Genomic DNA, 25,989 nt, shown 5'->3' on the forward strand with positions numbered 1-25,989 from the left:
AAATAAGTGGATCTTGCAGACCCATACACCGTGCGTCCATAATCAAGCCGGGACCGCACGAAGGCTCTGTAAAACCGGAGCAGACAAATCCTGTCTGCTCCCCATGTGTGGTGACTAAGACATTTTAAAATAGACAGCGCCTTAAGAGATCGTTTTTTCAGTTCCTTAATATGTGGCAGCCACGTAAGCTTAGGATCAAAAGTGAGGCCCAGAAACTTCACCGTGTTTTTAAAATTCAGAACGGTGTCCCTCATCCTCAACTCAGGCAAGCCAGAAATGGAACGAGAACGGTTAAAAAGAACACACACTGACTTATCAGTTGTAAACTTAAAACCACTCTTCTGTGCCCATTCATCCAAACGTCGCAGAGTGAGTTGCAACTGACGGGTCGTCGTTGCAAGGCTTGAAGAAGAGCAAAATACAGAGAAATCGTCCACAAACAAGGAACACTGCACAGGACTTTTCCCGACAGACGTAATACTATTAATAGCAATGGAAAAGACCGTCACACTTAAAACACTACCTTGAGGGACACCGTTCTCTTGTTCAAAGCGACCAGACAGTACGTCTCCGACTCGGTACCGATAATAGGGTGGCGACAGGAAGGACCGAATAAAATTGGGAAGACATCCACGAAAACCACATTCGTTGAGCTGCCTGATGATAACATGCCTCCAAGTAGTGTCGTATGCCTTTTCAATGTCAAAAATTATCCCAACATATGATGCTGGTGCAGGAAAGCTTGTTGTATAGCCGCCTCCAGGAGGGCCAGGTTATCAAAGGTGGAGCGATACCTCCTGAACCCACACTGAAAGCGACTAAGGAGTTGTCTGGATTCTAACATCCAGACAAGGCGGCGGTTGACCATCCGCTCCAAGGTCTTTCCCACGCAGCTAGTGAGGGCAACACTACGGTAACTACCAGGGCACGTGCGGTCTTTCCCAGGTTTTAAAAGAGGAATTAAAATTGCTTCACGCCACGAGTCGAGGAAGTGACCGGATATCCAAACAAAATTAAAAAGTCGGAGGAGGATTTCTTTATTTCTCCCTGTGAGGCTCCGCAGCATGCTATAGTGGATTCTGTCCTTGGAACATGTATACGTTATCTGTTTGTATAGACATCTCTGTGACTTCCTTGTTTACTTGCGCGTGAGCTCACTTGCGTTTCAGTGTCGTGTTTGGCTACGTGGTGTGTGGTATCAACGAAGACGCACGGGCGGTTTACGACGATAGAGGAGAGAGCCATGTGGTTAGATGTTGAACACCATAGGCGACACCATTTTATAGTTTTTTTTAATATTTTGGCGACTATGTGGAGATGCACCTTGGAAGACACGGCTGCAACAAGGGAAGTAGCCACGATGTTTTAATTTTATTATCAATTTTATTGTGCCTGGTGCATGTTCCATTTTAGCGAGTTTTAAAAGGTTCTTTTACTTTTTATTATTCTGATGATGGAAGCTTGACTTCAGAAACGCATCAATCTTAGTGTTATACACCATATACAAGTGGTTGAGCCGATATACACTCCTGGAAATTGAAATAAGAACACCGTGAATTCATTGTCCCAGGAAGGGGAAACTTTATTGACACATTCCTGGGGTCAGATACATCACATGATCACACTGACAGAACCACAGGCACATAGACATAGGCAACAGAGCATGCACAATGTCGGCACTAGTACAGTGTATATGCACCATTCGCAGCAATGCAGGCTGCTATTCTCCCATGGAGACGATCGTAGAGATGCTGGATGTAGTCCTGTGGAACGGCTTGCCATGCCATTTCCACCTGGCGCCTCAGTTGGACCAGCGTTCGTGCTGGACGTGCAGACCGCGTGAGACGACGCTTCATCCAGTCCCAAACATGCTCAATGGGGGACAGATCCGGAGATCTTGCTGGCCAGGGTAGTTGACTTACACCTTCTAGAGCACGTTGGGTGGCACGGGATACATGCGGACGTGCATTGTCCTGTTGGAACAGCACGTTCCCTTGCCGGTCTAGGAATGGTAGAACGATGGGTTCGATGACGGTTTGGATGTACCGTGCACTATTCAGTGTCCCCTCGACGATCACCAGTGGTGTACGGCCAGTGTAGGAGATCGCTCCCCACACCATGATGCCGGGTGTTGGCCCTGTGTGCCTCGGTCGTATGCAGTCCTGATTGTGGCGCTCACCTGCACGGCGCCAAACACGCATACGACCATCATTGGCACCAAGGCAGAAGCGACTCTCATCGCTGAAGACGACACGTCTCCATTCGTCCCTCCATTCACGCCTGTCGCGACACCACTGGAGGCGGGCTGCACGATGTTGGGGCGTGAGCGGAAGGCGGCCTAACGGTGTGCGGGACCGTACCCCAGCTTCATGGAGACGGTTGCGAATGGTCCTCGCCGATACCCCAGGAGCAACAGTGTCCCTAATTTGCTGGGAAGTGGCGGTGCGGTCCCATACGGCACTGCGTAGGATCCTACGGTCTTGGCGTGCATCCGTGCGTCGCTGCGGTCCGGTCCCAGGTCGACGGGCACGTGCACCTTCCGCCAACCACTGGCGACAACATCGATGTACTGTGGAGACCTCACGCCCCACCTGTTGAGCAATTCGGCGGTACGTCCACCCGGCCTCCCGCATGCCCACTATACGCCCTCGCTCAAAGTCCGTCAACTGCACATACGGTTCACGTCCACGCTGTCGCGGCATGCTACCAGTGTTAAAGACTGCGATGGAGCTCCGTATGCCACGGCAAACTGGCTGACACTGACGGCGGCGGTGCACAAATGCTGCGCAGCTAGCGCCATTCGACGGCCAACACCGCGGTTCCTGGTGTGTCCGCTGTGCCGTGCGTGTGATCATTGCTTGTACAGCCCTCTCGCAGTGTCCGGAGCAAGTATGGTGGGTCTGACACACCGGTGTCAATGTGTTCTTTTTTCCATTTCCAGGAGTGTATTTTTTTTTAACATAGCCATCACGGTGTACTGTATATTTACTGACCTCTTAGTACGGTGGAGCATCAACACACTTCAGAAATGTCACCTTTATGATGCGGTTGTAGCGCCTGCTTACCCACTGCTTTGACTGTTAATTTCTGAATTGAAGTGATGGGCCGGCGTCTCATCCACGATAATAAATTGCCCCACATAATCAGTAGTGCTATTTTTCGAATAGTCTCAACGTTACTTTCATTCTGTTTTGGTCATTATTCAACAACTCTGTACTCATTTTGCACAAAGCCTTTTTTTATATTTTCATTGTCTCAGCTGTTTCTTACACCTTTCGTTACCGATCGTCCAGTGCTATGTTAAGAACAGTCTCCTGCTTTTCATCTGTGGTTTTCCAGTTTGGAGATGCCTGTCGATTTGGAATGACATCGAGGGAGACATTTGAAATAAGCCGTACTTCTCTTAGTTCTTGAGAATCGAGAACCACGTTATAAACCATCGTCAACTGTTCCAATTTATGACGACGGTAAACCGTGTAAAACAGTAATCTCAGTGATGACGCGGTATACCACACTATCCATGTGAGTAAAACGCACACAAAAGGCGTACTTTAAATAGCCGAATAAGTAAAATTATTCCGAAGACAGAGATTCATGTCAATACATGACATATCCGAAAATCACAAAAACAAAATATCGATGATATGAAAACATCCTTTGCGCCATTTCGAGTACATTTTTCCTTGTCCTTGGTCTCCACGTCTCTATCTACATCAATATTCTGCTAGACACCGTCAAGAGTGTACTTCTGGTACCACTACCCACCTCTGGCACCGAGTAAAATTTCAGGTGACTAAACAAGGCGCTCTTTGTAGGGTCTTCTTTGTATCTTCTATTTATCAGCATTTGTCATCAATAGTGCTGCGACTGTCGCAAAATCTCTCTATGAAATCTGATTTCTGTGCCTTTCTCATCGCGGTCGTCTAGCGATACGTACGTGGCAGGAAGTAAGATGTTACCACCGAGAGGTGTAGCCGCGTGCATTAGGGTGCCTGACACGTTTTGCGCGGCTCCCTCCGTCGGAGGTTCGAGTCCTCCCTCGGGCATGAGTGGGTGTGTTGTCCTTAGCGTAAGTTAGTTTAGGTTAGATTAAGTAGTTTGTAAGCCTAAGGACCGATAACCCAGTACTTTGGTCCCATAGGAACGTACCAAAAATTTACAACATGTTTCCTGTTTCTTGTTCCAACGCACGCTCTAGGAATCAACATAAAACCTCTTCGTGGTACACAACGCCTCTCATGTAGAGTCTGCCAATAGAGTTCTTTGTGCACCTCCGTAACGCTCTGGCACCGAGTAAAATTTCAGGTGACTAAACAAGGCGCTCTTTGTACGGTCTTCTTTGTATCTGCTATTTATCCTATTTGGTCAGGATCCTAGACTCATGGACAGTACTCCAGAATAGGTCGAAGGAATGTTTTGTAAACTACTTCTTTCATGGATTAATTATATTTCCTTGAGATTCTCCCAATGGATTTCTTTGAAGCATCTACTTTTGCTACTGTTTTATGTGGTCATCTCACTTAAGGTCGCTCCGGATGTTTGCTGCTAGATATTTTGTGGTTGTTACCGTTTCCAGTTATTTGTCATCAATAGTGTAATCGCACAATAATGGTTCCCGTCACCTTTGCTCCTCTCTTCCATTTATGCGTAACACTTTACGTTTATTTAAATTCAGGGTTAACTACCAATCTCTCCACCAATCGTCAACCCTCTGCATGTCTCACTGTATTTCGCTACTGACTTCAGGTGTTGGAATCTTCCTGCAGGATGAGCATTGTCCGCAAGTAGCCCTACGTAGCTTCCAACGCACTGGATCAGTAATACAAACAATAAATAGCAGCGGTCCTATAACCCTCCCTTACGATCCTCCCGAAATTATCTGTACAGTTTTCGAGTTTGTTCCGTTAAGTTCTTTCAACTTTATGTATATGTGAAGACGGTATCTGTTCTTTCGGACATGTCCGAAAGAACAGATACCGCAAAGCGGGATTAGCCGAGCGGTCTTGGGCGCAACAGTCCTGGACTGTGCGGCTGGGCCCGGCGGAGGTTCGAGTCCTCCCTCGGGCATGGATGTGGGTGTTTGTCCTTAGGTTAATTTAGGTTAAGTAGTGTGTAAGCTCAGGGACTGATGAGCTTAGCAGTTAAGTCCCATAAGATTTCACATACATTTGAACAATTTTTTGAACAGATACCATTGGTGATCTTGCAGCTCCAGAAGAATGAAATTACACTAAAATTCAGACCATTAGCTGGTTACAGGAGTTGATAAATATCAAATGGGGACAGTTGAAAATGTGTGTCCTGACCGGGATTCTAACCCGGGATCTCATGCTTAAATGGTAGACGCTCTATCCGACCTTTTTTTTACATTTAAACATGAACAATAGAAAAAAGTACTTTTTTGTTGGTATTACAAAATGAGATTAACGATTTATATATATAATATACGCTGAAAGGATAATTATAAACCAGACTGACGTAAAATTAATATTGTGATAAGTAGTAAGCTCTGGAAGGTAATCACACGTCAGAAACAAAAAACAGAATAAAATTACATTAAAAAGAAATACTTCTCCAACTATGCCTCAAATTTCAATGAATATCTTTCATAAATTAAAGCAAATCTTGGTTCACATAGAACATGCAAGTGAAGTTAAATTTCGGTAACAACCACTGCCTTGTCATACCACAAATAATATTTCTGTATTGCTTGAAGCTAGTAAACTGAACATAATTCTTGCATTACATAAAGAAAAAAACACACACATCACAATGGAGAATCGTATTTCCAGTCCCCCCCGCTGTTCTCTCTTCCGGGTATGTCTTGTCGTAAGTACAATGTATCCACCGGTTCTTATCTTCCGTTCATGCTTTTTTCGCATCGATAATTTAACTTCTCCTATCCTGGACGTTTCGGCTATGCGAGGGCTCTTGAAACGCATAGGAAGTTAGAGAAATACTGTCGGTATTTCGGATTGTTCACGATCTTTAGATGTCATTCCTATAAAAAGGTCCAAAAGTCCATTACATTTTTTGGTGTATCTCTGAACAAATAGAGCACCATCTGACCTCGAAGATACGTTACAGCATTCGTTTTGGTACATGGGTAGTGCGTCCCGTTCGGGAAGAATGTAATCCCTGGTTCAATGTTGTGTTGTTCCATTCAAAGAAAGAAAGCGATTATTTGTGTCGCCAAACGCCACACTTCTGCCGAGGGGCTGCTTATTGTAAGTAGGCTGTTTATGTTTTCTTATTGGCAACCTCACGTAGCGCTCTGTATGAAAATCACTGGCTGTGCTGTGTGCAGTCTGTGGCTAGTTTGCATTGTTGTCTGCCATTGTAGTGTTGGGCAGCTGGATGTGAACAGCGCATAGAGTTGCGCAGTTGGAGGTGAGCCGCCAGCAGTGGTGGATGTGGAGAGAGAAATGGCGGAGTTTTGAAATTTGTATGACTGGATGTCATGAACTGCTATGTATATTATGACTTTTGAACACTAGTAAGGTAAATACATTGTTTGTTCTCTATCAAAATCTTTCATTTGCTAACTATGGATATCAGTAGTTAGTGCCTTCGGTAGTTTGAATCTTTCATTTAGCTGGCAGTAGTAGCGCTCGCTGTATTGCTGTAGCTCGAGTAACGAAGATTTTTGTGAGGTAAGTAATTTGTGAAAGGTATAGGTTAATGTTAGCAGGGCCATTCTTTTGTAGGGATTTTTGAAAGTCAGATTGCGTTGCGCTAAAAATATTGTGTGTCAGTTTAAGCAGAGTCATGCATAATTGTTCAAAGGGGACGTTTCATATGGAAAGATTTTGGTAGAGAACAAACAATGTATTTATCTTACTAGTGTTCAAAAGTCATAATATACATAGCAGTTCATGACATCCAGTCTTACAAATTTCAAAACTCCGCCATTTCTCTCCCCACATCCACCACTGCTGGCGGCTCACCTCCAACTGCGCAGCGCTACGCGCTGTTCACATCCAGCTGCCCAACACTACAATGGCAGACAACAATGCAAACTAGCCACAGACTGCACACAGCACAGCCAGCGATTTTCATACAGAGCGCTACGTGACATTGCCAATAAGGAAACATAAACACCCTACTTACAATATGAGGCGGTGTTCATCGTTGTCCAGAGTTCGGCATTGAGGGCACAGTGGTGAATCTGTCATAAGAATCGCATGAAGTCTGGATCGGGTGACATTTTTATCATTAGCTGTTAGGAACCACGTTGCACGTGTCTCTGTGTCTAAGGAAACATGGTGTATCGATCGCCATACTACTTGCGAATTGCTATGTGGATGCTTCTCTCAATAGGATTACTGTGTCGTCCGGTCGTTGTATCCAATATATGTCACGCACCGTTGCAGGTCTGATTTCCGACAAAGCCATCTGAACGTGGCTGTACTCTACAAAAAAAAGTGCGAATATGCTGGAGTGACTGAGAAATGTGCTGAACTTTCATCGGCGCCATTCGAGTAACTGGTGCTAGTTCGTCTACTAAGATTCCTGTCAGACAACATCTCCACAGTTTTAACATTGTGCTGATATACAGGGTGTTACAAAAAGGTACGGCCAAACTTTCAGGAAACATTCTTCACACGCAAAGAAAGAGAATGTGTTATGTGTCCGGAAACGCTTGCTTTCCGTGTTAGAGCTCATTTTACTACTTCTCTTCAAATCACATTAATCATGGAATGGAAACACACAGCAACAGAACATACCAGCGTGACTTCAAACACTTTGCTACAGGAAATGTTCAAAATGTCCCCCGTTAGCGAGGATAGATGCATTCACCCTCCATCGCATGGAATTCCTGATGCGCTGATGCAGCCCTGGAGAATGGCGTATTGTACCACAGCCGTCCACAATAAGAGCACGAAGAGTCTCTACATTTGGTACCGGGGTTGCGTAGAAAAGAGCTTTCAAATGCCCCCATAAATGAAAGTCAAGAGGGTTGAGGTCAGGAGAGCGTGGAGGCCCTGGAATTGGTCCGCCTCTACCAATCCATCGGTCACTGAATCTGTTGGTGAGAAGCGTACGAACACTTCGGCTGAAAAGTGCAGGAGCTCCATCGTGCATGAACCACATGTTGTGTCGTACTCGTAAAGGCACATGTTCTAGAGGCACAGGTAGAGTATCCCGTATGAAATCATGATAACGAGCTCCATTGAGCGTAGGTGGAAGAGCAAACTAAAATGAGCTCTAACATGGAAATTAAGCGTTTCCGGACACATGTCCACATAACATCTTTTCTTTATTTGTGTGTGAGGAATGTTTCGTGAAAGTTTGGCCGTACCTTTTTGTAACACCCTGTATAGCGCCACCGCTCTATCACGAACATGCCCAAGAGCAAAATGCGGAATTCGTGACGCCAGGTAGGTATTAACATACGTGACCCACTAGATCATGTCTAATGACAGTGTGTTGTTCTCTCTAACGTTCGTCCGGACTGACTGTAAGTAGTCTCTTGTACGCTGCTGTGCGACATATATCAATCGTAAAACAATACGCATTTGAAGGTATCCATGAGCCGTAAGGGTGCTACACATTCTTCCGTTAGTCCAACACCAATATTCATCGCTTTATGCGGCTGCCAGTGGCCGTTCCATATTTGCGTATCCAATCTAAAGCCACATTCATATCGTTTTCATTCCGTACTTTCAGCACCAGGTCATCCGCATATGACTTGCACGTAAATGTGTATCCTCGCAAAGTAAGTCCTGTCAAGCAGTGTCGTAGGCCGCAAAGTAACGGGTCGAGAACCAGTGCATACAATGTCGTTGATAAGGGACATCCTTTCCTGACGGATCGCTACGACTGGAGATTTTGTCGTACGCCCATTGACGAGCACTTTGGAGGAGGCATTGCTGAGTAGCCGTATCACGACAGCGATAAATTGTCGTGGAAATCGCATGAGTGTGAGGACTTCTGCAATATAACTGTGGCTAACACTATTAAAGGTTTGATTAAAATCTGTTGACGCTAGTGCTGCATGTCTTTGCTAGGTCGATAAAATCGCAATGCTCAACAAGCATCGTCTGGATGTTGTTAACTTCGCCGAGCGAAGTTTGATCAAGTGAGAGTACTTGCCGCAATACTCTTCGGATGCGTGCTGCAAACAATCTGGTGAATATTTTAAAGTTGCCGTTAAGGAGCGTCAGTGGTCTGTAGTCCCTTATCCGTTATCATCCGAAAATTTGTGTACCGGATATCGGATAATCGGCCCCTCCACAAAAGCTGGCGGTAAGGGCACGCCAGGAGACATGAATTCGCGGCAGTTAGTAGTCCGTCGCGGTGCTATCACATAGCTAAAGGTCCTGTAGAATTCCAGAGGGAGGCCATCTGGTCCCGGCGATTTTTTCACCGCTTCCCTACCAATGGCCTCCATCACTTCCTCCTCTGTAATCTCCCACATCAGTTGTGCTTCTGCCTCGGAATCAATGGTGCCGAAAATCATAGGCGTAACTTCGTTAAAGGCCGCCATGACGGTATCCACTCCGGTGTAAAGTTGAGTGTAATGTTCTACGAAGGGATGTTGCGATGTTAGGTGTCTGCTATCATCCGTGTCCACAGCATGTACTAAGGCTCTTCTTTCGTTTTCGTTGATGATGCGACACATCGATGCGCGTTCTCCTGCAACCCGATCTAGTGTCCGCGCCCTGACCACCGTACCTTCGAGGTGGCGGCAAATGATGGATATAATTTTGTCCTTTGCTCTTCGAACCGCTTCTTGCCGTCCCGAGAAGGCATTTGTTCGGTGCATTTCTGTAGCACCTTGAAATACAAGTCCATCGTAGGACGTCGCCACACTGCCTGCCCACGACCACATGTTATCATTGCACGGCGCAGCGCCGGTTTGGCGCAACCCATCCAGCAACTTAGGGTCGTGGGATACGACCGAAGCCGTCGTTCGCAAGATCTCCAACATCTTCAATGACGTCTCCACAAGCAGGGTCCCACAGGTGGGCGACATTCACATTCCAAGCACTGCGGCTACGCCACAGTTCCTGTCGCCGGAGGGAGATTGTAGATACCTTTCTGGCCATTAAAATTGCTACACCACGAAGATGACGTGCTACAGACGCGAAATTTAACCAACAGGAAGAAGATGCTGTGATATTCATACGATTAGCTTTTCAGAGCATTCACACAGGATTGGCACCGGTGGCGACACATACAACGTGCTGACATGAGGAAAGTTTCTAACCGATTTCTCATACACAAACGTTGTTGTGTTGCCTCGTGTAAGGAGGAGAAATGCGAACCATCAAGTTCGCGACTTTGATAAAGGTCGGATTGTAGCCTATCGCGATTGATGTTTATCGTATCGCAACATTGCTGCTCGCGTTGGTCGAGATCCAATGACTGTTAGGATAATATGCAATCGGTGGGTTCAGGAGGGTAATACGGAACACCGTGCTGGATCCCAACGGCCTCGTATTATTATCAGTCGAGATGACAGGCATCTTATCCGCATGGCTGTAACGGATAGCGCAGCCATGTCTCGATCACCTGGGGACGTTTGCAAGACAACAACCATCTGCATGAACAGTTCGACGACGTTTGCAGCAGCATGCACTATCAGCTCGGAGACCATGGCTGCGGTTACCCTACACGCTGCATCACAGACAGGAGCGCCTGCGATGGTGTACTCAACGACGAACCTGGGTGCACGAATGGCAAAACGTCATTTTTTCGGATGAATCCAGGTTCTGTTTACAGCATCATGATGGTCGCATCTGTGTTTGGCGACATCGCGGCGAACGCAAATTGGAAGCGTGTATTTGTCATCGCCAGACTGGCATATCACCCGATGTGATGGTATGGGGTGCCATTGGTTACACGTCTCGCTCACCTCTTGTTCGCATTGACGGCACTTTGAACAGTGGACATTACATTTCAGATGGGTTACGACCCGTGGCTCTACATTTGATCCCTGCGAAACCTACATTTCAGCAGAATAATGCACGACCGCATGCTGCAGGTTCTATACGGGCCTTTCTGGATACAGAAAATGTTCGACTGCTGCCCGGCCAGCACATTCTCCAGATCTCTCACCAATTGAAAACGTCTGGTCAATGGTGACCGAGCAACTGGCTCGTCACAATACAACAGTCACTACTCTTGATGAACTATGGTATCGTGTTGAAGCTGCATGGGCAGCTGTACCTGTACACGCCATCCAAGCTCAATGCCCAGGCGTATCGAGGCCGTTATTACGGCCAGAGGTGGTTGTTCTGGGTACTGATTTCTCAGGATCTGCGCACTCAAATTGCGTGAAAATGTAATCACATGTCAATTGTAGTATAATATATTTGTCCAATGAATTCCCGTTTATCATCTGCATCTCTTCTTGGTGTAGCAATTTAATGGGCAGTAGTGTAATAATACTGTATGGTTGGTATAGGCTGTAGGCCACAGTTCTGGTTCCAGGACGTCAGCGTTAAGATTGCGTGTGACGTATATTCGGTCGAGACGGTTAGCGGAATGGCTTGTATGAGTGTATCCAGGACGGAGGCCATGGACATGCTCTCAGATGTCAACGAGATGAACACACGAACACACTGCGCCAACATTCGTAATTCTGGACACGGAGTATATCGAGGAAATTGGTCGTTCGGTGCAACTACGCAATTAAAATCACTGCCTGTGATTAATCGGTCGTGTCGACCTTGGAAGAGCGGGGCAATTTCGCCTGCGAAGAAGCGGGAACGCTCTCGCCTCCTGTCTCTACCGGACGGTGCATAGATGTTGAGTCGTACATCAAGTACTGCCATTGCTAATCCCCGTGCCGACGGTAGGTACAGTACATCCTCTGCCGTGATGCCTTCTTTAAGGAGTATTGCTATGCCACTGCCAGTTTCGGAGGCGTGTGATATGTACCCGTACATGACAGGAAATTCATCGACGTATATTTCTTGTAGGAGGACAATGTCGGTGCCCGCAGCATGTCTTGTAGTAAGGACATCTTAATCTGCTACCGTATGTTATTGATATGAATAGAAGCAAGCCGATATGCTTGTCTTCGTTCCGTCGCATGTATATCGGCCATGGGAGCTTACACCGTCTGCAGTTGTACGTGGCCCCGTCCTGCCAGCCGTCGTTGGTTGTAACTTGAACTTAAGAGGGGCGCCGCCCCCGCCATGTCGCCTGTTGCGCCTGTCGGCCCCCTTCACAGTCATCAGCCCAGTCTCTTTGGGACAAGTTTTCCGTCGGCCGGAGTCCGCCAGCCCCGTCTCTCTGTGGCTCCTCTTATAATACTGGGGACTGGCAGTGCACTGATGATTGTCGTGCGTTGTCAAGTTTTTCAGTTCGCTCTGGACTTACGCTGCTGTCGAGACGGTGGTGTTCTGGATGAGGAGTCTCTGGATCCATTGTAAAGTGGCCGTCTTCCTCGGTCGTTTCTTGATCATCGCCCTGCATACGTATTAAGGAGTCGTCCGTCGGGGCTAGACGTCGTTTCTTGCGCCGTTTCGGAGATCGTTGCTTACGCGTGTGCGTTTTTGTATCTCTGTCACCACTGCGGTCTGCCACGAAGGCAGCCATTGGCACTATTCGACTGTTGATGACCGTTTGCTCTTCCGACCTCTGTATTGGTGGTATCGGCGGGTGCTGATCGGTGGGGGCCGTCGCCGCCGCCACCATGCTCGTTTCGTCATCCGCCGTCATCGGCTTTTCGACTGGCCTGCCCAGCTGTTGGGCCCTGTCACTGTCCGATGGGGCGTCCTTCCGGAACACATTTGCATATGTGAGAGGGAGAGACGTCCGGATGTTTACTACAGGTGTTGCTACCGATTCACCTGTCGGTATCTGTGCAGTTCTTCGTTGGAGACACGCTGAGCGAACGTGGCCTTCTTGACCACAACCTGAGCAAGTTTTCGGTTGACCGTCGTAAATGGCTCTCGCTCTGCAGCCTCCAGTTGTGAGATAAGACGGCAAATGTTTTGATTTCAATCCGTATTTGTTGTACACTCGGCCGAAGTGGCCGTGCGGTTCTAGGCGCTGCAGTCTGGAACCGCGAGACCGCTACGGTCGCAGGTTCGAATCCTGTCTCGGGCATGGATGTGTGTGATGTCCTTAGGTTAGTTAGGTTTAACTAGTTCTAATTTCTAGGGGACTAATGACCTCAGACGTTGAGTCCCATAGTGCTCAGAGCCATTTGAACCATTTGTTGCACACTATTAACTACCGGGTAAGAGGTAAAGGTTGTCTATTTTTCTGCTATGTGACTAAGTACCCGTCCACAAGGTTGTAGCGCGTTAACCACGATCTCAGCCGGAACCTCAAATGGTAGCTCAAATACTTTGACAGTTCTCCGTCCACGTCCCGCATGAACAATAGCTACCGTTCCGACACGGCCGTCTGAATGTTTAAATTTAAGTCCATCTTTATAGTCGCGTACGATCTTGTCACACACCGTGTCGTTGATCAGTTTCACGTAGACCACACTGCTTGTGACAGAGAAGTGGGCGCCAATCGTATCTTGTGGTTTAACTTTAATTTCTTTACGCATAAATCGTTCTACACTGCCGTTTGTGAAAAGTGCAACACCGAGAAGGAATTACCCGAATAGCGCCACACTTGGTGGAAGTGGTGACTGGTGTGCAAGCAATACGTGATACGTTTTGCAGCGAGATGGGGTACATGTAGGCCGAGCAGAGCCCTCTCGTGTCTGTCAGACAGGGTCTGTATTGCACCCAGTGTAGTCGGTGCAAGCTGTCACACAAGGTGGAAACAATACGTTGAGTGTCAGTATGCCTCGTCGACGTCAAAGGGAGCCATATCGGCATCTGAGCGAGTTCAACGGGGCAGAATGATCGGTCTCAGGGAAACGGGGTTGTCATACCGTGACGTTTCGGTTCGCACAGGTCATGCTGTTACGACAGTGATGCGTGTGTGGAAGTAATGGATAGGGGAATGTCGTACGCAGCGACGAACGGGAACTGGACAACGGAACATGACCACAGCACGGGATGACCGTCATCTTGTCCGCATGACCATTACGGTCCGTACAGCGTTATCCACAGTGTTGCCTCGTCGCTGGAGCACTGCAACAGGTGGGAACTTGTCTACATCGACGGTTCGTCGCCCGTCGAAGTGGCCGTGCGGTTCTAGGCGCTGCAGTCTGGAAGCTCGAGGCCGCTAAGGTCGCAGGTTCCTTAGGTTAGTTAGGTTTAACTAGTTCCAAGTTCTAGGGGACTAATGACCTCAGAAGTTGAGTCCCATAGTGCTCAGAGCCATTTTTTAACCTGCTGCAGGTTGGACTGGTTGCACGCATGCCAATACGTCGGCTTCCATTGTCCAGAAACCACAAGCTCCTACGACTACAATGGGCACGTGAACACCGTCCCTGGGGTGCTGAATGCAACACGTAATCTTTTCGGATGAGTCCCGCTTCAACGTGCCTACAGCGATGGCCGCATACGTGTCCGGCGGTACCGTGGTGAGCGCAACCTGGAGGGCTGCATTGTGGAGTGGCGTAGCGGGCAAACACTAGGCATGATAGTTTGGGGCGCCTTTGTTTACAGTAACTGATCTCGCCTCGTACGTATTGCGGACACTTTGAACAGAAACCGGTACCTAACGGAGGTTGTGTAGCCTGAGGTACTCTCCCTGCTTCAGACACCTCCACAGGCCACATTTCAACAGGATAATGCCCAGCCACATATTGCGAGGAATCTACAGGCCTTCTTCGAAGAGCGACGAGTACCATTGCTTCCCTGGCCTGCACGTTCACCAGACATGTCGCCCATCGTACAAGTCTCGGATATGCTTGGTCGGCACCTGGTGCGTCACGGTCCTCTAATAATTGCCTCCAGTAATTGGTGTCACGGATTTGTGGGCTCGGATACAAACTGCGTGGAGGGAAATGCCTCAGGAACGTATTCAGAACCTTACAGATTCAGTGTCATGGCGTATAGCAGCTTTGTTTGCAGCACATGGTAGCCACACGACATACTGAATAGTAGAGCTCAAAGGACTTGTACGGATTAGAAAAGGTAATAATTTGTTACTTGTCATGTACCTGACCTGCGGTATTAAATTAATTGAATTCAGGCGTTTCCTTCTTGCTGCTGCAATTTCCACAAGCGGTAGTGTGTTTCAGATGCCTTTGGTCGTGCTAATTCATTATTAAAGCTGAGCTTGATAGTAGATTTGTCGGTACATTCTAATTCGAAAGCGCAAGCAGTAGTGAAGTAAACAACCGCGTACACGCTACGCACCGTGACAGGGATGTAAACAGACGTCCGAGCCGCATGACTGCGGAAAGCAGACTGTGATATCTGATTTCTGTGGCTTTCTCATTGCGATCGTCTTGCGATGCGCACGTGGGAAGAAGTAACATGTTTCCCGACTTTTGTTCCACCGCACGCTCTAGGAATCAACAAAAAATGGTTCAGATGGCTCTGAGCACTATCGGACTTAACATCTGAGGTCACGTCCCCTAGAACTTAGAACTACTTAAACTTAACTAACCTAAGGACATCACACACATCCATGCCCGAGGCAGGATTCGAACCTGCGACCGTAGCGGTCGGGTGGTTCCAGACTGAAGCGCCTAGAACCGCTCGGCCACAGCGGCGGGCTAGGAATCAACATCAAACCTCTCCTTTGTACACAACCCCTCTCATGTAAAGTCTGTCAATGGAGTTCGTTGTGCACCTCCGCAACGCTCTGGCACCGAATAAGATTTCACGTGACTAAACAAGGCGCTCTTTTTTGGATCTTCTTTGTCTCTTCTATTTATCCTATTTGGTCAGGATCCTATACTGATGAAGAGCACTCCAGAATCGGTCGAAGGAATTTTTGTAAACTACTTCTTTCGTGGAATAATTGTATTTCCTTGAGATTCTTCCAATGGATTTCTTTGAGGAATCTGCTTTTGCTGCTATTTGTTTTATGTGTTCATTTTACGCAAGTTCGCTCCGGATGTCCACTACTAGATATTTTATGGTTGTTACCGTTTCCAGTTAATTGTCACCAATAGTGTAATCGCACAATAATGGTTCCCGTCACCTTTTTCCCCCTCTTTCATTTAAGCGTAACACGTTATGTTTATTTAAATTCAGGGTTAACTACCAGTCTCTCCACCAATCGTCAACCCTCTGCATGTATCACTGTATTTCGCTGCTGACTTCAGGTGTTGGAATCTTCCTGCAGGATGAGCATTGTCCGTAAGTAGCCTCAGGGAGCTTCCAACGCACTAGATCAGTAATAATAAACAATAAACAGCAGCGGTCCCACAACCCTCCCTTAGGATCCTCCCGAAATTATCTGTACAGTTTTCGAGTTTGTTCCGCTGTGCTTCGTTCAACTTCATGTATATATGAAGATGCTATCTGTTCTTTCGGACGTCTGTCGGGACCTGTGATAGAAAATGTAGGCGTCTAATTTACCTCCAAGGAAATGAAATTACTCGATTACAAACAACAAAGGCAACGGACTTCTGTGTTAAGCTATGAACTGATACAGAATTCTTGTTAGAATATTTTGCTGAAGCCAACGCGTGAGAGCCTTTTTCTGCTTCTTCTCTACTTGCTGTAGTGTTATCTGTTTTTCATTATCATATCTGTCAACCATCACAGAATACACATTTTCATACAACGTGTTCAGACGCAAAACCTCAATTAAAGACTAGCTAGGTATTAAATTTTTATTTATTCTGTTGTTTACCTTCACCAGATTAAAATTGTTCACCATATAGATATACAATAAGTAGACAAAAATCATGGGACACATCCCAATATCCAGTCAGACATACTTTTTCCTGGCACAGCGCAGCAAGTTGACGTGGTATGGCGTCAACAGGACGTTGCAAGTCACCTGCAGAAATGTAGAACAGTACTGACACTGCAGCCATCCATAATTCCGGAAGTGTTGCCGGTGCAGGATGTTGAGCACGAACTGACCTCTCGATTATGTCCCATGAATGTTCATTCCGACGATCTTAATGACCAAATTATTCGCCGGAATTGTCCATAATGTTTATCAAACCAATCGCGAACAATTGTGGCCCAGTAACACGACATCGTTGTTTGGGAAAATGAAGTCCATGAATGGCTACAGATGGTCTACAAGTAGCCGAACATAACCATTTCCAGTCAATGACCGGTTCAGTTGGACCAAGGTGCAATCCATTCCATGTAAACACAGCCCGCACCATGATGGACCCACCACCAGTTTGCACAGTGCCTTGTTGACAACTTGCGTCCATGGCTTCGTGGGTTCTGCACCACACTCCAACCCTACCGTCAGCTCTTAGCAACTGGAATCGGAAATCATCTGACTAGGTGTCAGACCGGCAAAGGGTCCAACCGTTATGGTCACGAGCCCACGACAGACGCTGCAGGCGATGTCGTACTGTTAGCAAAAGTACTCGCGTACGTCGTCTGCTGCCATAGCTCTTTAACATCACAATCCACCGCACTGTCCTAAGGATAAGTTCGTCGCACGTCCCACATTGATGTCTGCGGTTGGTTCAAGCAGTATTGTCCATCTGTTAGCACTGATAACGCAGACGCCGTACTCTAGGTCGTTAAGTGAAGTGTGCGCGATATTGCTATCCTATGACTTTAGTCATCTCAGAGTACATACAATTGCAACTAACGGCAATTCGTAAGAGTACATTGTCGATTTATACAGGAAAAAATATAATTTGAAAACAAGACTTACGACAAAAAGAAAAAACAATGATAAAGGGAAAGGAAAAAGCTGCAAGCGCAAAAGAAAGGGAGAAAGAAAGCTTAAATCTCGTCGAAAATCGTAGTTATCAGCATCCGCAGCAACAAAGGACTAAACCAATCGTCGAAATGTTGTGTGCAAGTGTGTAAATTATAATACGTTACGCAATAAGTTATTTCACAACCGAGAGCATGTATTCCAAAACATCCCGAATTTTAGCGGTGTCTAAGGCACTGAAAGTAACGTAGAATGTAGGGATCAAGTTCCCAGTAAACGCTGTTTAGCTATAAGCCCTAAATTTAACTAGAGAAGCAAATTAGTGACAAGCGTGGAATCGATGCTGTCAATCTAGTCCTTGATGATGGCGTTTTCGTACTGTAGGGAATTGGAGTATTTCCATGCAGCAAGGAAAAATGGTGTTTTAGGAATGTTTTATTATTATCTCGAACAGGATCAATGTTCGGCTTGGGAGGTGGCAATTGCGTCGCATAGTAGTGCTGTAGAGGCCGAAAGCGTAGAGACTATAGAATAACCATTTCTCGCAATTAATTCTCGATCACTGTTATACGAAGCTACAAAAACAGATACTCAATAGAATAGTCACGTGTTGAGAAGATACCCTAAAACTAAACCTCCGCCCTCCCAACCCCATACCCACATTCTTGTCCCCGCAGCATCCAAAAAACAATATGGTCACTAAACCTCTGAAAAAAAGTCAGAGAATTTGATCCTATATTACGGTTTTCAATGACACTCAAATCGTTTTTTCATGTTATATATTCTAACCAGAACTCCTGATTCTTTTTAACAATTAACATATAACCAAACTAGTGACATACTGCGTATTATCTATATATTAGCGATTCCTTTAGCAGTACAGTTTTCCATTTTTAACTTAAACATAGCGATCTGCCTGAATCAAAATGACATTCTTCACGAGACGTCGCGTGGTCTCGGAAGACATGCGAAACCCACCTTGCCCTCTTCACGTAGGCCATAGATAGTTGTTATATGGGGATTACAGCGCGGCCAAAACTGTTCATGTATTAAGTGATTTGACAGATTATGTTACTTCCTACTTTTTATAGACAACGCTGCTGAATATGATGAAGATTCTCCCAATTTATTGGATATTGGAAAATGGCAATTTATGATGGGCACGTAAAAAACTTGATGTGTAGAAAAAAGTTAGCTTGTGAAACTCGTTTATTACCTGTAATGAAATAATGTTCAGATGTGTAATATCCACATGAGGCTTGTCACGATACGATATCCCAGCTTTGCATATCTTTTATTTCGCGTGATTCAATATGTAGTAAAGTGTTTAGTCTGCGGTAGTAGCTATCTCTGTTAACACTTAATGGAGATAAAGTGTCTCATATCAATTAACTGCGTTCATCTTTCTGGAAAACTGTGAACTGTTTGTACTAAAACTTCTCATATGTATAGAATAGAGGTAATAATTTTTATTTACATAACGATTTTTTTCGATTTACGTTCAGTTTACGCTACATGCATAAAAAAATAAAATATCCGAGTTCAACGATCTTTTTCCTGAGTAGATTTTCCCTTTTGTGTCTGACGCTGAATGGCAAAGTTATATATTTGACAATAATCGCAGCATTACAATTAAATAACTCCCTAATGAACAACGAATGCATTACAAATTAATTGCTATGGCTTTACTGTAAGCACAGGTATTAAGTCAAAAATACAGAGACGAAAAAAGTTAAACTTATTGACAAAATGTATTTCTATTACCGAAGCATTAGATATGCATGAATGCTGTTTAATAATGCAAGTATGTTTCTGCTGAAATGACTAGGTGTGTGTGTGTGTGTGTGTGTGTGTGTGTGTGTGTGTGTGTGTGTGTGTGTGTGTGTGTGCACGCCCTTCTATTCCAGTTCCATATATCTAAATTGTAGCTGTGTTGTTGCACGGTCACCCTCGACCAGAGCTGTGTCCTTGTGTATATTGACTTCCTTGTGTAGGGGATAGAAATTGTTAGTAAATGACCTAGTAAATGCATGTTTAGTCAACTATCCTTAAAATTAGTAGGCGAATATTTTGATTAATAAGTACGGATAGGATGCGGGGAGTCTCCAGTAACGTGAATGTCTGTTCTTGCTGTAATTAACCCGTTAGGCTTTAATCAGGTTCGGTATATGTTGAGACGTTTTGCGTACGTGTCTCCGAATTTTAGTTCTGGGACTGATTAAGACACTTGTAAGCGGTATAGTACCAGGAATGCTGACCTCACTGTATCGCGCAAATAAAATTTTAACAGATGGTGATCGTAATCAGTTTAAAAATGGTTCAAGTGGCTCTGAGCACTATGGGACTTAACATCTTAGGCCATCAGTCCCCTAGAACTTAGAACTACTTAAACCTAACCTACCTAAGGACATCACACACATCCATGCCCGAGGCAGGATTTGAACCTGCGACCGTAGCAGTCCCGCGGTTCCGGACTGCAGCGCCTATCGTGATCAGTCCCAAATTGCCCAGCTGCATTGTCCGGTCACATTATTGTGACCAGTTGTCGAAAGCCTGAATAATCAACATTTGCAGTGCAGGAAGAGTGTCAGTGAGGTTCCGGAAGGTACCGACAGGGACGTGGATGATCATGATGTTTGGTTTGTGGGGTGCTCAACTGCGCGGTTATCAGCGCCCGTACGAAGTCCCAACCTTCGTTCAGTCCAGTCTCGCCACTTCCATGAATGATGATGAAATGAAGATGACAGTACAAACACCCAGTCATCTGGAGGCAGGTGAAAATCCCCGACCCCGCCGGGAATCGAACCCGGGACCCCGAGCTTGGGAAGCGAGAACGCGACCGCGAGACCACGAGCTGCGGACGACAGGGACGTGGAGTCATGCCGAATCCAATGCCGTGCCCCGGTGCGGTTGACAGTCCACGGCGCGGACAGCGCGATTGGTTCCACAGATTCTCAACTGTATTTAAATCCGGGGAGACTGGTCGGTGAACTCATTCTGGTGCTCTTCGAAGCACGCTCGTACGCTGTGAACTGTGGCACGTTGCATTGTACTGCTGGTAGATGCCAAAGTACCGAAGGAAAACAAACTGCATGTCGGGGTGGATATGGACCCTGTAATGGTACTTGAATTACGTAACCATTATGGTACCTCACCTGAACCTCTCGATACCAGTAATATTCTACTGTATTCCTGTTAACTACTTAACATATTTCTGAGACAACATTCAGATTTGATTTCACTTTTGATACATCGATATATTTATATTGCAATGATATTATTCTTCTGTGTATTCTTTCTTTTGTGACTATGATCTTTGACGTACTTGTAACTGATTTTTGGGCGCGAAAGCGATAGTTAGTTGGTTGTTAACTTTTTAGAGAGTCGGACCTTGAGAAAGTCAAGTCGTGGACGTCATGTTGGAAAGACGAATATTGTCGTCAGCTTATAAAATGTGAACTTTAACAGCGACTGTGAGGAAGATGTTTTCAAGTATGTTTTGTATTGTGAAGTGATGTTAGTGTGTCACGTAATATTGCAATAAAAACAATTAAAAGGAGGTGTAACTTAATTTCGGAGTGCTGATTATTTATTTTACATTACCATTGTCCAGCAAAAGTGTAATCTTCAAGGATGGTTTGAGAAGCGCATCTACAAAATTTTGAATACAGCAGAATAAAACCTAGTCCTCTTTGCATCCGAGCTTGGAATCATAACCACCTAGATTTTCAACGATTGAGCCATGATTTTACGACGAGCCCTACGTGGGAAACACAAAAAGATGAGTGCCTAGTTCTTTCATTATTAAATGAAATGACTATTAACTGTGCTCTAATGACACCTGCCACATAATATGACTGTTGTTGCCCGATAATGCAGTATTTACCAGCGTGAGGAACACCACAATCGTCATTAAAATTTTGACCTTTGTTGTGGTAGGGTTGGTAGATCCCCCAAGGATAGATCCACACTTGAGCTGATCCATTGAGCCTTCCGGATTGACTACATCACCCATAGACTGCTGCCGAAACATTCCCCGGAACCTAACTCTCCCTCATTCTGCCTGGGCACTTACGAGTTGTCTGCTTTCAGACGTTTCACGCCATACACACCAATGGCCATCTGGCTGATGGAACATACAACGTGATTCGTCTGAAAAGGCTATATGACGCCACTCAGGACGTCCAGTTGCGGTATTCGCAAGCAAGTTCCAGCCTTCGTCGCCGATGATCAGCAGTCAGCTTGGCTGCAAGAACAAGGCGCTCGTTGCGGAGGCCTATAGCAGCAACATTCGCTGAATGGTCGTTGAGAAGAAAATTCAGACGTGTGTGAAATCTTACGGGATTTAACTGCTAAGGTCATCAGTCCCTAAGCGTACACACTACTTGTCCTAAAGACAAACACACACACACCCATGCCCGAGGGAGGACTCGAACCTCCGCCGGGATCAGCCGCACAGTCCATGACTGCAGTGCCTGAGACCGCTCGGCTAATCCCGCGCGGCTCGTTGAGGAGACATTCATTACATTAATACTTATTCCACAGATCATGAATACGACATTCCGTAATGATGCGGAACGTGTTAATTTAACATAAGTTCTCATTACACAATATACTAAAAATTCATCTACTGAGTAGGAGGAGTCGTCATCCAGAAATTATTTTGATTTGTTTTTAAATGTTGGTTGGTTATCTGTCAGACCTTTAATGCTATTTGGCAATGACAAAAGATTTTTGTGTCAGCATAATTCACTCCCTTCTGTGCAAAAGTCGGATTTAACCCAGAATAGTGAAGAGCCATCTTTACCCGCCAGGTTAGCCGAGAGCGCTAACGCGCTGCTTACTGGACTCGGGTAGGTGCACCGGCCTCGGATCGAATCCGCCCGGCGGATTACCGTCGTCGCTACGCGTGCCGGCCAGCCTGGATGGGGTTTTTAGGCGGTTTTCCACATCCCGCTAGGTGAATACCGGGCTGGTTCCCACGTTCCGCTTCAGTTACACGACTCGCAGACGTCTGAACACGCTCGCACTATTCCAATAATTACACTCGACGCAGACAGCAGGGTACACTAACTCCTTCCCAGGGGGTATGGGGTGGCGGCAGGAAGGGCATCTGGCCACCCCTTTGCTCTAACCTTGCCAAGTCCGTTCCTAACAATGCCGACTCTGCGTTAGCGTGGAACATGGCACCAGTGGAAGAAACAAAAAAGAAATTGAAAAGCCTCCTTTCTTCTAGTATTGTAGCTATGCACTTAGATATTATTTTTTAATTGGAATGGGTTATTAATAATAAATTTCGTAACTGAATATATGTATTGCGAAGGTACTGTGAATATTCCTAGTTCCTTAAATAAATGTATGCAAGGTGATCTTCGGTGGGCTCCAGCTATTATTCTGAATACACGCTGTTGTGAACTGAATACTTTTTCTCTTATGATCAACTGCCCCAAAATATGATGCCATATGAAAGCAGTGAATCAAAATAGGCACAGTAGGCTAATTTACCGATATGTTTATCAACAAAATGTGCAATAACCCTAACAGCGTTAAGTAGCTGAACCTAACCTTTTCACAGATCATCAATGTGTTTCTTCCAGTTCAATTTCTCATCAATGCAAACGCTGCTGGTACCGTTTTGTTCATCTGGGCAGTCCGTTGCTCAACAGTTGCCCGTCCACTCGCCCGCACACATCTCCGCAGCCGACGTCCACCCCTGTCACTTATGACCCGTGGTGCACTACAGCTCCGTTGGTGTAGGTTCTGCATTGTGCCGTTTTGACAGGCACGGTGTACTTTAACCAAGGCAGCACGCGAACTGTTTACAAACGTAGTTCTTTCGGTAATACTTCCACCTTGGCCCGAAAACAACGATCAGCCTCTTTTGGACGTCTGATAAATCGCTCCTTTTGCGCATTGCGACTACGACTTCACTGCTTTCCACCTTTCCCCGGCCACTCTTTATACACCTTCCACTCCTAGTGCTGCCACCTGCCATCTGTGAATAGTTATTACACGTTGACATCGAACATAGCCGGTGGTCACATTAATGAGGCTGGACCGTGTACAACAGGGATTCCGTGTTATATATTGGACTTGAAAGCATATCCTAAGTACACAAAGAAGGGCAGCGCGTATGGTAAAGACCATGACTGACGTGTGGGATGCCAAAAACTGTGTACCCTTTGGACCGACAACATTCCAAGAACCGAGATTTAGGGAGAAATTGAACGATATTTTCCATTCCTTCATATTGCACTAACTGTTTTTCGTTTTCTTCTTCTTCTTCTTCTTCTTCCATTGGCACTACATCCCAGGGTAGGACTTGGACCCCTTAATAATTTCCTGCCATTCCTCTCTGGACGTCGCCGTGGATCTCCAGTTACGGCAACCGACTCGAGTAGCGTCCTCTCCAACCTCGTCGCTCTATTTCAACCTAGGTCGTCATCTTGCTCTTCTTTCTCCAGGTTCACTACAGCAGGCTTTCCTTACGGGATCTGTCTCATCGAGTCGCATTACATGTCCAGCCCATCTCAGTCTGCACAGCTTTATGAACTTTACCACATCATCCTCCTTATAGCAGTCGTAATGTTGCCGGCCGCGGTGGCCGAGCGGTTCTAGGCGCTTCAGTCCGGAACCGCGCGACTGCTACGGCCGCAGTTTCGAATTCTGCCTTGGGCATGGATGTGTGTGATGTCCTTAGGTTAGTTAGGTTCAAGTAGTTCTAAGTTCTAGGGGACTGATGACCTCAGAGCCATTTGAACCATTTTTTATCATAATGTTCATCATCCCTTCGCCTTCTCCAGGTCTCATTTTCATATCCAGGTCCAAAAATCCTCCTCAATGTACTTCTTTTATGTGATCTCAGTTTATTTTCACCCTGTTTTGTAATTTTCCATGTTTCTAAACCATAAGTAGGTAGCGGGCGTCTCAGGTTTTGTAAAGTCGGCACTTTAGTCCCTCGTGATACAAGCTTGGATTTAAAGTGTCACAACATTCCAAAGTAGCATCGGTTAGAAGCACTTATGCGAGCCATAATTTCAGTAAATGTGGTGTCATCTGCTTCTATCTTTGAGCCCAGATATGTGAAACATTCCACTCGCTCAAATGTCATTTCATCAACGGTTATTGTGGGTTGTAGGTGTTGGTTAGTGCCATTAAACATATATTTCGCCTTTCCTTCATTAATTCTCAGGCCCGTCTTCTCTGCACTCAGTTTTAGAGCTGAATATACATTTTGTAGATCTTTAAGTGTTCCGCTTATTAAATCCAATTCATCTGCATATGTCAGCAGATGTACAGACTTATAGTAGATAGTATCTATTTTTTGAGTACCCGATTCGCGTACCACTTTTTCAAGTGCCAGGTTGAAAAGTAGACAGGAAAGCCCATCTCCTTGCTTAACCCAGGTCGAGTGGTAAGCTGAGGTGCTAGCCAGGACTGCACTCGTACAGTTTTAGGGAGGAATTGAGCGATATTTTCCATTCCTTCACATTGCACTAACTGTTTCTTATCGTGGAATATCTTAATTTGATCCGAGCGAGATCGGTAACACAGATCAGATGATCCAATACATTCCACTGAAACTTATGCAGGAAATGCTTTTGTGCAGCGCCTTATTTGGAAGAGTTCTATTATGTAATAGCTGTGCACTGAACGTTCCTTTCTCAGTGGTCCCTCCTAATTTTCACTGTGTTTAGCCATAACGATCGCCATTCGCTTTCAGGAATACAGCGAAAACTGCCTGAGCAAGATGCTGTTTCAGTCTCAGAGCATCGTGCATAACAATTTCTACACTGAAGCATTCACTTTGTCGCCTTCTGCTTGGTTTTCAGTATAACTGGAAAATTCCACGTTTCGTCGCCTGCGAGGCACATGTCCAGGAACCAGTCGTTATCATGATAATCCGGTGCCTCAGCTGCCCATCAGGCGCAAAATTTCCGGAGCAACAGGTGCCTCGTGAGATCTGAGTGCAGTAACGATCGGATATCTGCGGGAAATGGCTGCAAAGCTCTTCTGTCGTAAAGTGACAGTTCTCCGTAATGTCCCGCTGCATCTGATCCAAGAGTTCGTCTTAAATGTGGGCTGGTCTTTCTCTGTGCTACTAGCCATGGACGCTTTGAAGATCTGTCTGACGGACATTTAGGGACCAGTGGGGTAGTGCCCCATCCCGCTGGAATATGACATCGGGTTGCAGGGGTTCCAACTGTTGCACAGCAAACTCTTGTGAAGTGTCCAGGTAAACACCACCGTCGACGGCAGACACGATGAAAACGAATAGACCAATGATGTAATTGTTCATCAGTC

The sequence above is a fragment of the Schistocerca americana genome, chromosome 5, assembly GCF_021461395.2.
Source record: "Schistocerca americana isolate TAMUIC-IGC-003095 chromosome 5, iqSchAmer2.1, whole genome shotgun sequence".
In the NCBI taxonomy this organism is placed as follows: Eukaryota; Metazoa; Arthropoda; class Insecta; order Orthoptera; family Acrididae; genus Schistocerca; species Schistocerca americana.